Source organism: Temnothorax longispinosus, chromosome 7 (assembly GCF_030848805.1).
Source record: "Temnothorax longispinosus isolate EJ_2023e chromosome 7, Tlon_JGU_v1, whole genome shotgun sequence".
Classification (NCBI taxonomy): Eukaryota; Metazoa; Arthropoda; class Insecta; order Hymenoptera; family Formicidae; genus Temnothorax; species Temnothorax longispinosus.
This window is the reverse complement of record NC_092364.1, coordinates 13,272,588-13,289,114: the sequence shown is the minus strand read 5'-3', so window position 1 is coordinate 13,289,114 and position 16,527 is coordinate 13,272,588. Positions and strand designations below refer to the sequence as shown.

The following is a 16,527-nucleotide window of genomic DNA, read 5'->3' as shown; positions in this document are numbered from 1 at the left end:
CGCTCGAAAACCGAGTATTTAGAGAGAATGGGATGATATGCTGTACGAAATGTCGCAGTTCCGGTTTATCTAAAATATTTCTCGAATAGTTCTGAACATACTAAAACATTTTCCAAAAAATTCCCGACCCTGGCAATGTCGTATGATTGTTTAAAAAAATTAATACCGCTCGAAAACCGAGTATTTAGAGAGAATAGGGTGATATGCTGTACGAAATGTCGCAGTTCCGGTTTATCTAAAATATTTCTCGAATAGTTCTGAACATACTAAAGCATTTTCCAAAGAGTTCCCGACCCTGGCAATGTCGTATGATGGTTTAAAAAATTAATACCGCTCGAAAACCGAGTATTTAGAGAGAATAGGGTGATATGCTGTACGAAATGTCGCAGTTCCGGTTTATCTAAAATATTTCTCGAATAGTTCTGAACATACTAAAGCATTTTCCAAAGAGTTCCCGACCCTGGCAATGTCGTATGATTGTTTAAAAAATTAATACCGCTCGAAAACCGAGTATTTAGAGAGAATAGGGTGATATGCTGTACGAAATGTCGCAGTTCCGGTTTATCTAAAATATTTCTCGAATAGTTCTGAACATACTAAAGCATTTTCCAAAGAGTTCCCGACCCTGGCAATGTCGTATGATTGTTTATATAATTAATAATTATAATTCTTTATAACATATTTTACATGTGAAAATAAACAGGTAAGTTGTGTTATTTTTTTCTATAGTTTCTATCTGTTAAATTAACATGTCTCTTATTTATTATAAAAAATATCGTCTTTAGGTAAATAATTACTTGTAAATTTGGCGGGATTTGGTGTCTGCGGCAATGAACTTTCGAGTTCCTAACGCCTTATAATAATAATAATAATTACTTATAAATTAATTTATAAAGATCTGGTTAAATGGTCTTTAAATTTCTTTTTCAGTTTCCTAAAATTAGTCAGAAATCAATCAAAATTTGAAAAAAAGTCCTTCTTCAAATAACAATAAAGTATAAGCATAAATTTAGAGATTTTTGCTTGATTACTTCGTGTATTACGATTCGAGATAAATACGGTTACATTAACATCGAGACAACATTCAAAAACAAATAATAAACACAAGAAAAATTGGACGAGATGCTTGACTTGAAGTCTCGCTTCGTTCTAAATCACTAATTGAATGTCAGATGTCAAGAAAATGAAATCGAGACAAGATTTTAAATTGACTGTCAATTTTAAGTATGAAAAAAAATCTTGTAATTCTTGTATTATCAAGCTTCAATGATTGAATGATATTCAATTGCCTGAAAATAATTTAAATATTGTCTTTTTCTTGTATTGTCTCGCTTGCCAAGAAATTTTCTTGCGTTTAGACTAAATCTTCACGCGATGTTAGCCGTGTCAGTGCCACAATATTTAGCGCGAAACTGATGTGTGCTACCGTCTTTCGTCAACGCCAATAACGTGATACGCTATTGACCGAGAACGAAGCGTAAGTGTTTACTTCAACGTCGTAGTCGTGGATATAAAGTAAGGCAGAGTAAAACGTAAGTCATGAAAGGCTATTGTACAACAACCTTTTTCGTCTTACGTTTATCTTTGCCTTATCTAATATCTATGCTACGACAGACGTACGTCTCGTTCTCTCAGCCATACGCGAGTAACGTGTTCATGCCTGTGGTGGATCTAATTATTACCTGTGGTAGATCTGATTTATTATGAATAAAAGTTTACCAATTAATATATGTGTTTTCGCTCATAATATCTGTGTTTCGTAAAAAACCTTTACTTTATTCTATCGCAAAAAGGATTTTGGAAGAATTCCTGACAATCTACACTGAGAAAAAAATGTTTTGGATTTTAGTAAATATTTTAGTTTGCATACAACTGTGACTTCATTTATTAAAATGAAGAAAATTTCCTTTTTTATTAGTATATGTGTATTTACTGAGAAAAAAAAATACTAATAAAAAGGAAAATTTTCTTCATTTTAATAAATAAAGTCACAATGTAAAGTCACAGTTGTGCAAACTAATATTTACTAAAACCCAGAACATTTTTTTCTCAGTGTACAAATTTTTTTTCTGCAAGAGTATATAATAAGATTTCCTTCAGATCCATCTATAGTTGAATGAAGAATATTATAATATGTCACAAATTGTTATCTAAATCTTTCTGAGAAAATTAGAGGGATAGCATCAAGATTATTTATTCTAGATTTAAGAATTTCTCTATTTAAGATTAAGATATTCTTCTTTTAATCCTAAATATGATTAGCCCTATTTCAATCCGTTTTTATGATAGATTGAAGAGAAATAGCATTGTATCTAGAAGTCTTTTCTATAGGAGTATCTTTCACAAAAATAATTCCATGAAACCCAGAACTCTCCGTCAGTTTTAATATATAAGAAGGTAAACACAAATATGTACAATTATAGTACATCCGGAAGAAACATAAAAATATAGAGTAAAATTAAGGGGAGAGGGTCAAGTAAATGATTTAAATTTTGCGATTTTTTTTAAGAGAATAATAAATTGATTGTTTGAAAATTAGTGCATGTTTTTATTTAGTATTTAAACTACACACAGGAATTTTTTTATGGAAAAATAATGAAAATTCATTGAGCAGTAGCTGGTTGAAGTTGCCTCCTCATGAACGAGCCGGGGATCGTAGAAACCGTTCTAATCATCTGAAATAAAATTCGGGGAAAATTTCATCAATTTATGAAAAAAACGCTCAGCATGAACCTATTTAACCCTCCGTAATTACACCTATTTTTTCAAACAAGGAAGTCACTCTAGGTCATTTTGACCCGAGACGAACTCTGATCGTTCGCCATTTGACCATTTATCCACCGATCGTGTTGAAAAAATTCTCGAATGCACTTGTGATATTGCTAAATTAATTGCTACAAAAAAAGAAGTGCCTCAGGGATTTTTAACATATAAAAAAATTCGCGAAAAATTTTCGTTTTTAAAAAAAGTTTTTTTTTTTGTTTTTTGAACTACAGCTAGAGGCCGTCATGCCTGCCAATTTTCAAGTTACGCGCAAGATATTTACGAGCAAAGTTGAGGCTCGGGTCAAATTGACCCGGTGTGACTACGGAGGGTTAAGAAAAAAATCTAAATTAAAAAAATAACAATTTAAAAAAAAGTTTTTTTTTTAATTGTTATTATTTTTTTAATTTTATATTTTTTTTTCTTAAATAGGTTCATGCTGAGCGTTTTTTTCATACATTGATAAAATTTTCCCCGAATTTTGATTTCAGATGATTAGAACGCGGAACGGTCTCTGCGATCCCCGCCTCGTTCATGAGGAGGCAACTTCAACCAGCTACTGCTCAATAAATTTTCATTATTTTTACATAAAAAAATTCTTGTGAGTAGTTTAAATACTAAATAAAAACATGCACTAATTTTCAAAACAATCAATTTATTATTCTTTTAAAAAAAAATCGCAAAATTTAAGTCATTATTTGACCCTCCCCCCTTAATTTTACTCCATATTTTTATGTTTCTTCCGGATGTACTATAATTGTACATATTTGTGTTTACCTTCTTATATATTAAAACTGACGGAGAGTTCTGGGTTTCATGGAATTATTTTTGTGAAAGATACACTTATAGGAAAGACTTCTAAATACAATGCTATTACTCTTCAATCTATCATAAAAATCAAATTGATGAAATTTTCCCCAAATGTTGATTTCAGATGATTAGAGCGGTCTCTGTGATCCCCGCGGCTCGTTCATGAGAAGGCAACTTCAACCAGCTACTGCTCAATACGAGGCTCAATAAATTTTCATTATTTTTACATAAAAAAATTCCTGTGTGTAGTTTAGTTATTAAATAAAAACATGCACTAATTTTCAAAACAATCGATCTATTATTCTATAGTACTTATTTCTGAAAATGACGTCGTAAAGTCGTTTTTTTAAATCTTATAAACATATATGTCTAAAACATATTTTTTACTACTTCTCTAGTCATGTCTGGGATAATATATACAGTATAAAGTTAATACTTTCTAGTCAATTTCTTATATATCATGCTTTTATTATATTTTATAGTCACATTAAAAATAATACTACGATTGCATATTATTAACCTATTTATATTAATCTATTCTCATTATTTTATAACTTTTTACTTATACTCATGAAAATTCTTTATTACAAACGTTTACCTGAATAAATGTATATTAAACAGTCTAGTATTTATAATAAATATAGATATACGCACTAAAAAAAAATTTGTTAATCTCAAAAATATTTAGTTCAATACGAACAACTAAACATGTTAGTTAACTAAACACACATAGTTGTTTCAACAATTATTAAGTTGCACTAAAGAAGCTATAGTGTATTTATGTCAATCTTTAAAATTTTTTAATCAAGAATTAATTAATTTCCCTTATAAAATTTTTCACCGTTTTTGGACCGCGAGAACGGTCAGTTTGAGTAGTAAAAACGTGCATTTGGCAATGAGTACGACCCGTTTTTTGGGGCGCAAAAAGACCCTTTGCTTAAAAACGAGTGGTTAAAGCGGATTGTATACGATTGCATACTCGCGTATACTCATTATGTAGACTGCGCGTGCTTAAGAGTGCAAGAAACGGACATAAAAATGATAAAACGGGCTAAAAACAATCTATGTGACGTGTAAAAGCGGTGAAATATTTTTGTAAGGGTTAACTAATGTTTAGTTAAACTAACTAAAATGTTTAGTTGCTTGTATCGAACTAAATATTTTTGGGATTAACAAATTTTTTCTCAGTGCGCATATAATAATTGTAAATGAATACACAGTAAACCTAATACTGATTAAATATTACATTGATTCTTTGAATTAAATAACTATAATGTTATGCGATATATTATATTTGTCAAAATTATTAATAAAGATTTCCCAAACTAATAAAGATTTATGAATAAAAATTCATAAATCGACAAGTTCATTAACACGAGAACGAGCTAGAGCTACTTAAACACCCCCAGTGTCGAAAAATAAGCTCACGTGACACGTGTGTATGTATTATACATGTCCTCAAATACTGATAAAATATAGAACAATCCATACATATGCAATATGTAATTAATAACAATGACTTTTAATTGAGGTGTAAAATATAAGCCCCAGGTGATCGTTTATGCAAAAAAAAAATGAGACGCCCGTTCTCGGATTAACAACAACGGCGGAAAGCAATCGCGATTCCGCGAACGATGGAATAATGTTCGAATCCGCGAGCGACGGACTTCATACCTGTAAGAATATCTTATAGACTTGTCACATCCACGTCGAATCTGTACTGTTTTTATCGAAAAAGACACGTAATCTTTTTCGTAATGCAATAGAATCACACGCTGTCACAACTAAAGATTGGAGGTCGAGTGCGAGCTTGTGCGCGAAAGTCAGGGCTTTTACACTCGCGAATTTTGGAAGTTTTCGGACCTCGAACACCCGGCAACAACCCCAGAAAGGCTACTGATACCAGTTAACGCGCTACTGTCGTTATACTATACGTGACTGCGAAGTGCGGAGTGTGGGTCGCAGTCCTACCCGCGCGCTTTTATTTTACCCGACCTTCTAGAGGATGTTTGATAATGAATTGCCGATTTGAGGCTCAAAAAAATAATTTGCCAAAGACGTTCCGCGGACACGGACACTGCTGATTGGTGCGTGCACGGCTCAGCGCGAGCCCTCTGCAGTGACGCGCTAATTCTAAATGAGAATAGGAGAAGTTATCAAGAACGAGGGGAGAACAGTTATTAATTTTTAAAATATTAATCAGACACACACATTTATTCCCGGCTTCCCAAACAATGCATGAAATCCAAATTGTAAATTTGGATAACTCTACGCAATAGGTTCAATTTAAATAAAAAGAAATCATATTTTGCACTAATTACATGCTGCATTAAAATACAGTTCTGTTTGGAAATACAGAAATAGATAAGATATGTAACATGTAATAGAAACAACAGTTGACAACTTAAACCCTTGTCTAGCAAGTCCGGTTCCGACAGTAGTTCCCAAACGTATGTATTTTAATAAAATCACTTACGCGAGACACCTCGTGCTCTCTATTCTTCTGTCTCCCTCTTCCTCCCTCTCTTTCCCCCTTTTTCTTTCCCTCCTCTTTTCTATTCGATTAATGTAGAAATCTGACAGCCCTAATTGGGAGATGATATAATTCACTTTTTTAATACAAAAATCGATTGAGTAGCTTTGCTATGGCTAGCGATTTTTGTCGTGCACATTTTATGATGTTGTACAACAATATCTTGAAAAATCTCGAAAAAACCTAAACAGTAGTATCTTCACCTCGAAAAAAAACAAAGTAGTAGTATTATACCTCGAAAAAACCTAAGTAACAAGTGGTGGACGTAATCTTTGTATCTTCCAAAAATCTCGAAAAAACCTAACAGTAGTATCTTCACCTCGAAAAAAAACAAAGTAGTAGTATTATACCTCGAAAAAACCTAAGTAACAAGTGGTGGACGTAATCTTTGTATCTCCAAAAATCTCGAAAAAAACCTAAGCAGTATTATTTTTATTTCCAAAAATTATTACTCAAGTGATACACATCACAAAATTACGTTACCTTATCAAAAAATGAGTCGCGCTTCAAGTGATCTATTATTACAATTACAAAAAAAAATGATATCTCTTTTTAAATTACAGCGCCAATTACAGAGAACATACACTGAGAAAAAAAATTTGTCAATTCCAAGAAATATTTAGTCCGATACGTTCAACTAACCATTTTAGTTAGTTAACTAAACATTAGTTGAATTAATTAATTCTTGATTAAAAAAACGAAATAAATTGTTGAAACAACTAATATTTAGTTAACCTAATTAAAATGTTTAGTTGAACGTATCGAACTAAATATTTCTTGGGATTAACAATTTTTTTTCTCAGTGTATTTTTCGAGATACAAAGATTACGTCTACCACTTGTTACTTAGGTTTTTTCGAGGTATAATATTACTACTGCTTTTCTTCGATTAGAATAAAAAATTGAATCATGAAGAATTACACAGAGGTAACAGTACAAAATACAAATATTTTTATTAAAATATTTAAACCCAACAAGGGAATACAAGGTATTTAAATACAAAGTTTATATATGTATTTTAAAAGATTTAAATCGCATCCCAAAGAAGTACAGAGGTAACAGTACAAAACATAAAAAATATTTTATTAAAATACATAATTTTTCTTGTCAAAAAACTTGGCGCTGCTAGACCTCAAAATTAGGTCAACCTGGTGTGTATGTGCGAGCGAGTGGGGTGTGGGCGATGTGTGTGTGTGTGTGTGTGTGTGTGTGTGACGGTGAATAATGCGGTTTATTACTAAGTATAGGATAAGTTAGGATAAGTTTAGATTTTTAAAGCGATTAGAATTAAGTATAGAATAAGTATAGAATAAGTAATATCTACATTTGTAAAAGGTCTCTCTCTCTCTCTCTCTTTCTCTCTCTCTCTAGCAGCGCCAAGTTTTTTTGACAAGAAAAATTTATGTATTTTAATAAAATATTTTTATTTTTTGTACTGTTACCTCTGTAATTCTTTGGGATGCGATTAAATCTTTTAAAATACATATATGAACTTTGTATTTAAATACCTTGTATTCCCTTGTTGGGTTTAAATATTTTAATAAAATATTTGTATTTTGTACTGTTACCTCTGTGTAATTCTTCATGATTCAATTTTTTATTCTAATCGAAGAAAAGCAGTAGTAATATTATACCTCGAAAAAACCTAAGTAACAAGTGGTAGACGTAATCTTTGTATCTCGAAAAATACACTGAGAAAAAAAATTGTTAATCCCAAGAAATATTTAGTTCGATACGTTCAACTAAACATTTTAATTAGTTAACTAAATATTAGTTGTTTCAACAATTTATTTCGTTTTTTTAATCAAGAATTAATTAATTCAACTAATGTTTAGTTAACTAACTAAAATGGTTAGTTGAACGTATCGGACTAAATATTTCTTGGAATTGACAAATTTTTTTTCTCAGTGTATGTTCTCTGTAATTGGCGCTGTAATTTAAAAAGAGATATCATTTTTTTTTGTAATTGTAATAATAGATCACTTGAAGCGCGACTCATTTTTTGATAAGGTAACGTAATTTTGTGATGTGTATCACTTGAGTAATAATTTTTTGGAAATAAAAATAATACTGCTTAGGTTTTTTCGAGATTTTTGGAGATACAAAGATTACGTCCACCACTTGTTACTTAGGTTTTTTCGAGGTATAATACTACTACTTTGTTTTTTTTTCGAGGTGAAGATACTACTGTTTAGGTTTTTTCGAGATTTTTCAAGATACAAAGATTTCGTCTACCACTTGTTACTTAGGTTTTTTCGAGGTATAATACTACTACTTTGTTTTTTTTTCGAGGTGAAGATACTACTGTTTAGGTTTTTTCGAGATTTTTCAAGATACAAAGATTTCGTCTACCACTTGTTACTTATATTTTTTTAAGGTATAATACTACCACTGTTTTTTTTTTCGAGGTAACAACATATACACTACTATGCGTGTACTTGGCGCCTTTCTTTACCTTTTTTTTAAAAAAGGTAATTTTGTACTGATATCACGCCTTTTTGTAGTATTACGCATTGTATAAACAGTATGTACAGAGTGTTATTTCGAGGTATAATACTACCACTTTGTTTTTTTTCGAGGTAACAACATAATACATATGTACTACTATGCGTGTACTTGGCGCATTTTTTTTACCTTTTTTTTTGAAAAAGGTAATTTTGTACGGATATCACGCCTTTTTGTAGTGTTACGCATCTTAATCTTAACAGAAAAAAATTACACCTTATAAAGAAATGTGTCTGAAGTTGTAAATATATATATATACACATTGCCGGACATTGCTTTTATGTAAAATATGCATGTATATTACGTTGCTTGTATAAATTATTTCTTACCAACTTTTTCCAAAAATAATATATAAATACCTTTAGCCAAGCCTTTAGCACCTGTAGGCCATCGTTATTTTCTATAATTTTTCCATCATCAATTCAATCCAAAATGTCCTTTCTCTACACATACTTGTATAATGAAGATATTGTCTCAGAGATATCGCAATATATCGACAATATAACCTTCACTCACAGATATGATGAGATTGTAAGCTATTTGCGAAATAGCTTATGAGCCACGAACAACGACGAAATACTATTAATAATAACAACAGAGAGAATTCTTCTCTGCTATTAATCCCACAATGTATTTGTCAACAAAACGTAGGAACCGGTAACGCGTACGCGGAACGCAACAACCACGAATAATGTAATCAACGACGACGTGATAGGCGACGTGATCGACAGCAACGTGATCGATGGTGACATGATCGGCGGCGACGTTATCGGCGTGTATAGATAGAGCCTTTAGGGCTGCATTCAAAAACTATATTCGAGTGCACACCGCATCGCTTTATCTTGTTACTAAAAATTGAACAAGGACAGAACGACGCTGGTGTGTATTCGAATGACCTAGTTTACACCGATCTCTTGATACGCGTATCAAACCAATAATCAAACTAATTTACTAGTTATTTACTATTTAATACGCGTATCAAGTGATCAATATAAACTAGGCCAGAGTGAAGTTTTCAAATATAGTCTGAAAGGCTCTCTACCCTATAAGGGTATTCCACGCTTTTAAACACTTTACCCGCCATCGTCGCCGATTTCATTCCAGACTTTGTATAACAAACAGTGGCAAATACTGGCCGTATTGTCCTCTGAAAAGAGGCAGGAGCCAACGAAACCACCGTTTCATACTGATTGTGAGAGAAATCGCGAAAGTACAAATGGTAAGTACTGTCTTTTCAATATATATTTCACATAATTTCACATAATTACAATATATAAAAATTTAATTCATATTATATGTATTTAATTTATAAAATTTCTTATACAATTTTATTATTTTACAGTTCGCAGACCAAGAGGCAGAGCCGCGGGGATACGACGCCAAGAAGAAAGGTTCATGGCCTTCTTATATAAATTGTCATCACCCAATTACCATGGGGGTAGACGAGGCAGAGGCAGACGTTGAGAGCAACAGGATTTAATCTTTGTCTCTATATAATCTCTATATAATGTCTCTATATAATCTCTATATATAATATGTCTCTATATAATCTATATATATATATATATATATATATATATATATATATATATATATATATATATATATATTATTATCAAATCCTCTTGATTCAAAACGATCTTGATTACTTTTATTAATTTGTATGTAGCTGTTTTGAGACAAATTAGTTGTTTCGACGCTCTCAGGTTGTACAGGTAATTTATCCTCGAGAAAGTCGAATAGGAATATTTTTCCGCTGCTTGGTTTACTGTCCTCGGTTTTCTTTTCCCGTTTGCCACGCGACTCTCGTGGTTCCAATAATACCAGCTTTAAATGGCAATCCTTGACCTATATCTCCCAAAATTAAGTCACCATCTAATTCTCTTTCATCAACAGCTACGTCTAAAAATAAAATAATGTATTAATATGATATTATGGCTACGGTCAACGTGACACTACAAATGCTTCGAAGCATTCCTCTTCTCTTTTCTTTCAATGAAGAAAGAAGGAGAAGAAGAACGCTCCAGGGTAGCGATCATGTAACTTTTTCCCTAGAGCGGAAACGTGAAAAGTGAAAAATTTCATGTAACTATTTCTTTCTATTGGTATTGAATAGAAGAGATAAACTTTTCACTTTTCACGTTCCGTCCTAGGGGAAAAGATACATGATCGATCCCCAGAGCATTTGTATCACGTTGACCGTAGCCTATATATCAAGATATATATATATATATATATATCAACAACCTGTTCACCGTTCTCTGGATAGAATTGTAACACTGCTCTTGCGCTTCTTGACAGACATGCATACAACGTTTATAAGAAACGATATAAACGTTTTGTAGGATTGTGCAAAGTTTTGCTTGCATAGCACAACCACAAGCGCAGAAATACTGACAGCCCCATTAAACGTACCAGCTTTAAATAGCAATCCTTGACCTATATAAAAATAAAATAATGTATTAATATGATATTATGGCTACGGTCAACGTGACACTACAAATGCTTCGAAGCATTCCTCTTCTCTTTTCTTTCAATGAAGAAAGAAGGAGAAGAAGAACGCTCCAGAGCATTTGTATCACGTTGACCGTAGCCTATATATCAAGATATATATATATCTTTCAGCAACGTGCACAACTTCATTTGAGGTTATAATTGGGTACAACATTCATCGCACGATACTTTTATAATTGCAAATCGGAAACGTACCTCGAGTTCAGCTCTTCTGCGATCAACGAAGTCGGGATCGAACGTGTCAGTCGTCACTTTCTGCCAAGCGTAGAGAACCTTCTTTTCCGGCAGCGATGGTAACACGATGGGTGCGTTCAGCCGAATACTCCGCTAGCCTAGCAATCGTGAGCAGTCGCTCGTTTCCTCTCCTTTTAATCCATTGGGTCAAAGGAGAGGAAACGAGCGAAAACGAGCGACTGCTCACGATTGCTAGGCTAGCGGAGTATCGGCTGAACGCACCCAATGTAGGGATACGAAATCTCCAGATAAGCACGAAGCAATTCAATTCAGTATATCGCCGGCACGATTACGGTGTTACTGCCGTTTCGCGTACGCGCGTATGCGCGCGTTGTCGCACCTTACCTCGCGACGCGTAATAAAGAGTCACACGGTCGGTCTCGCTCCGCGCGTACTACCGTGTCTCTCGATCGATCGAGATAGGTTAACTGCAGTTAACTGATCAGATGATGAACTGACTGACAGGATACGAACGCACTATCTGCACTGCACTGCACTGCGATACTAACGCCGCTAGCCGCCAGTGTCGAAAAAGTGAAAGTGACGTTCTCTGTTTGTTAAGGCCTTCACACATAAAATCGCGTAAGGGCTGGTTTGTAATAGCCGTAACCGTTGATTTAAGCCGTAATCTTTAAGAAATTGACCAATCACAGTCGATTATTCTTCTCACATTCGACTGTGATTGGTCAATTTCTTAAAGATTACGGCTTAAATCAACGGTTACGGCTATTATAAATCAACCCTAAGAACGTAAAACGTAAGGGTAAGAAAATTGACCAATCCCAATCAAGTATTGCGCTGTTCGTAACTTCAGTAGGGGAAAATACTTGATTAGGATTGATCAATTTTCTTACTCTTACGTTTTACGCCCTTACGGCATTTTATGTGTGAAGGCCTTTACATGTATGTTATAAAGAGCGGTCGACGTAAACGACGACGACGTATCTTAATAAAAAATTTTCACATTTGGACTTTGCGTCGCAATATCTCCGCTCGTAGGGCACGTAGCAGAATATTATAAGAGAAACCCCCCCCTAATTGGACCCCAAGCTATCGATCAAGCCTACTTAGAACTTGATCCGTTCACTCGTTATCGAGAATCTCAACATCTCGAGTACTCGCAACCCGTCGCGTCGCGTAAAAGAGTCACATCACACGGTCTCGCTCCGCGTGTACTTGGCGCGAGACACTACCGTGTCTCTTGATTCTGCCGCTAGGGAATTTTTAAGTCGATTCTTATGAATCAAGCTTGAATTCGATGTCTAGGTGTCCCAGGTTGCCGATGACGAGGTTTACATAGTGCGCTTCATAGTTTTCGGTATCCAGGTGTATTAATACCTTGAATTCGATGTCCACGTGTTCCAGGTTGCTGATGTCGGGTTCCAGATAGTGCGCTCTATAGTTTTCGGTGTCCAGGTATAATAATACGTTGAATTCGATGTCTATGTGTCCCACGTTTCCGATGACGAGGTCCACATAGTGCGCTCCGTAGTTTTCGGTGTCTACGTGTATTAATACCTCGAATTCGATATCTATGTGTCCTACATTCAGATTTAAAGTTATTAATACACCTAGACACCAAAACTACAAAGCGCACTATGTGGACCTCGTCATCAACAACCTGAGACACCTAGACATCAATTTCAAGATATTAATGCACGTAGACACCGACACTGGAGCGCACTATGTGGATCTCGTCATCGGCAACCTGGGACACTTAGACATCGAATTCAACGTACGATTACACCTGGACACCGAAAACTATGAAGCGCACTATCTGGATATTGTCATCGGCAACCTGGGACACGTGGACATCGAATTCAAGGTATTAATACACGTAGACACCGAAAACTACGGAGCGCACTATGTGGACCTCGTCATCGGCAACCTGGGACACGTAGACATCGAATTCAACGTACGATTACACCTGGACACCGAAAACTGTGAAGCGCACTATCTGGATCCCGTCATCGGCAACCTGGGACACGTGGACATCGAATTCAAAGTATTAATACACGTAGACACCGAAAACTACGGAGCGCACTATGTGGACCTTGTCATTGGCAACTTGGGACATCTAGACATCGAATTCAACGTACGATTACACCTGGACACCGAAAGCTATGAAGCGCACTATCTGGATCCCGTCATCGGCAACCTGGGACACGTGGACATCGAATTCAAGATATTAATACACGTAGACACCGAAAACTACGGAGCGCACTATGTGGACCTCGTCATCGGCAACCTGGGACACCTAGACATTGAATTCAACGTACGATTACACATGGACACCGAAAACTATGAAGCGCACTATCTGGATCCCGTCATCGGCAACCTGGGACACGTGGACATCGAATTCAAGGTATTAATACACGTAAACACCGAAAACTACAGAGCGCACTATGTGGACCTTGTCATCGGCAACCTGGGACACCTAGACATCGAATTCAACGTACGATTACACCTGGACACCGAAAACTATGAAGCGCACTATCTGGATCCCGTCATCGGCAACCTGGGACACGTGGACATCGAATTCAAAGTATTAATACACGTAGACACCGAAAACTACGGAGCGCACTATGTGGACCTTGTCATTGGCAACCTGGGACATCTAGACATCGAATTCAACGTACGATTACACCTGGACACCGAAAGCTATGAAGCGCACTATCTGGATCCCGTCATCGGCAACCTGGGACACGTGGACATCGAATTCAAGATATTAATACACGTAGACACCGAAAACTACAGAGCGCACTATATGGACCTTGTCATCGGCAAGCTGGGACACCTAGACATCGAATTCAACGTACGATTACACCTGGACACCGAAAACTATGAAGCGCACTATCTGGATCCCGTCATCGGCAACCTGGGACACGTGGACATCGAATTCAAGATATTAATACACGTAGACACCAAAAACTACGGAGCGCACTATGTGGACCTCGTCATCGGCAATCTGGGACACCTAGACATCGAATTCAACGAACGATTACACATGGACACCAAAAACTATGAAGCGCACTATCTGGATCCCGTCATCGGCAACCTGGGACACGTGGACATCGAATTCAAGGTATTAATACACGTAGACACCGAAAACTACGGAGCGCACTATGTGGACCTCGTCATCGGCAACCTGGGACACGTAGACATCGAATTCAACGTATTATTACACCTGGACACCGAAAACTATGAAGCGCACTATCTGGACCTCGTCATCGACAACCTGGGATACCTAGACATCGAATTCAAGCTTGATTCATAAGAATCGACTTAAAAATTTCCTAGCGGCACTTTCTGCCAAGCGTAGAGAACCTTCTTTTCCGTTGACTTCATATATATTATATCAAGCTTGATTCATAAGAATCGACTTAAAAATTCCCTAGCGGCACTTTCTGCCAAGCGTAGAGAACCTTCTTTTCCGTTGACTCAATATATATTATTTATATATTACCTAATTTACCTAAATAGAAATCTTCCTCCTGACCGATAAGTCTATCGACCTAATTTCGAAATACGCGCGCGATATCGAAACTGGCGATACCTGCGCCGCCAGCGTCGAAAAAGTGAAAGTGACGTTTCTGATTATGACGTCATCATACAAGATCGGCGTTAGGAGTATCTTAAAAATAAATTTTCCCATTTGGACTTTGCGTCGCAATATCTCCGCTCGTAGGGCACGTAGCGGAATATTATGAGAGAAACCCCCCCTAATTGGACCCCAAGCTATCGATCAAGCCTACTTAGAACTTGATCCGTTCACTCGTTATCGAGATCTCAACATCTCGGGTACTCGCAACCCGTCGCGTCGCGTAAAAGAGTCACGGTCGGTCTCGCTCCGCGTGTACTTGGCGCGAGACACTACCGTGTCTCTTGATATATAATACTTTCACATACAACAGCAATTTAAATTCGATTTAGTAGTGTAATATGTATAATTAATAAAGTGAGGTATTATACATTTGTATACATATGTTAATAACTTATGTATTTGTTCAAATATGAGGGACGTAGCACAATTTTATTATATTTAAGAGTTATATTCCTTCTGGCTATCTCAAATGTGAATAAAGTTATTATAAGGTTATTTGATATCGCGCAATATCTTTATTGTGCAATTTACAAGTTATATAACATCAAATGGTTAAATTATGACATTTTATACAAAGATAATAAACTATTAAAAAATATTAATATAACGAAGAGATAAAACAAAGATAATGATATAACAAACGATGATATTATAGTTTATATTACAAAGATGACTCTCTACATGTATCACGCGGTATTTTAATGTGTATAATATATTATACATTATTACTCACTTATCTAATGTACAATAATTCCAATTTCACAGAAAGTAAAAATTATTTTATTGTTTTACCCGTAAACAAGATTTGATACAGAAAAATATTGTAATATTTAAAGAGAGAGAAAGAAAGAAAAGAATTAAAAGCTATAGCTTCTCTTTGAAGAAATAACGAAATACATAACAATCTAAAACTATTATTGTATCATTTCTTCTTACATCTTAGAAGAACATCTTATATCCTTTTTTACAAAATTTTGGTCGAACGGTTTTAGTAAAGGATATATAAACTTTGACTTAACTTAAATGACATTAAATCGTCAAATTACTTCATTTCATTATCAGATGACACAACGGTAATTCTTCTAGGTGTATCAGGCAAATTCCTTTCCATTGACATAGCCGTAGACATCACATGTACCGACAACTTACGTCGAGGATTGCTACGTATATTTTCCTATTGGAGATTATATGGATAAATTAATAAAAATATTATTAATTTATTATCTCTCTCTATCAAAATCACTTTTCTCAAAAATTGTACGTCATGAAAAGAATCATATTTTCTATTTGCTTTTCACTATAAAACCTTTTTCTTTTCAGTTAAATGATATATTCCGCATATAAAAATAAGTGATTACCTCAAAGAATTTCAGTAATTGTTGCCGCGTTATCGTTCTTAAGTAAGGTACTTCAATATTAACTCGATTGAAATTATATTCTTGACTTCAATTTCTTCCTAATATAAAGAACATTGATTAGTTATCGTTTCTCCAAACGTGATGAAATTAGACTTTCCTTGTAGTTGTCAAATTTGCTCTTCTGGTATAGTAGATATGTGATCCTGA

At 34.9% G+C, this 16,527-nt stretch overlaps 1 long non-coding RNA gene across 1 annotated transcript; it reads left to right on the top strand.

Annotated features, from left to right (window-relative positions):
• The first annotated feature begins 9,050 nt into the window (after positions 1–9,050).
• LOC139816453 (uncharacterized) lies at positions 9,051–10,207 on the top strand. The gene is made up of 2 exons (XR_011733010.1): positions 9,051–9,829; positions 9,953–10,207. It is a non-coding gene; the product is annotated as an uncharacterized lncRNA (long non-coding RNA).
• Positions 10,208–16,527: the final 6,320 nt, after the last annotated feature.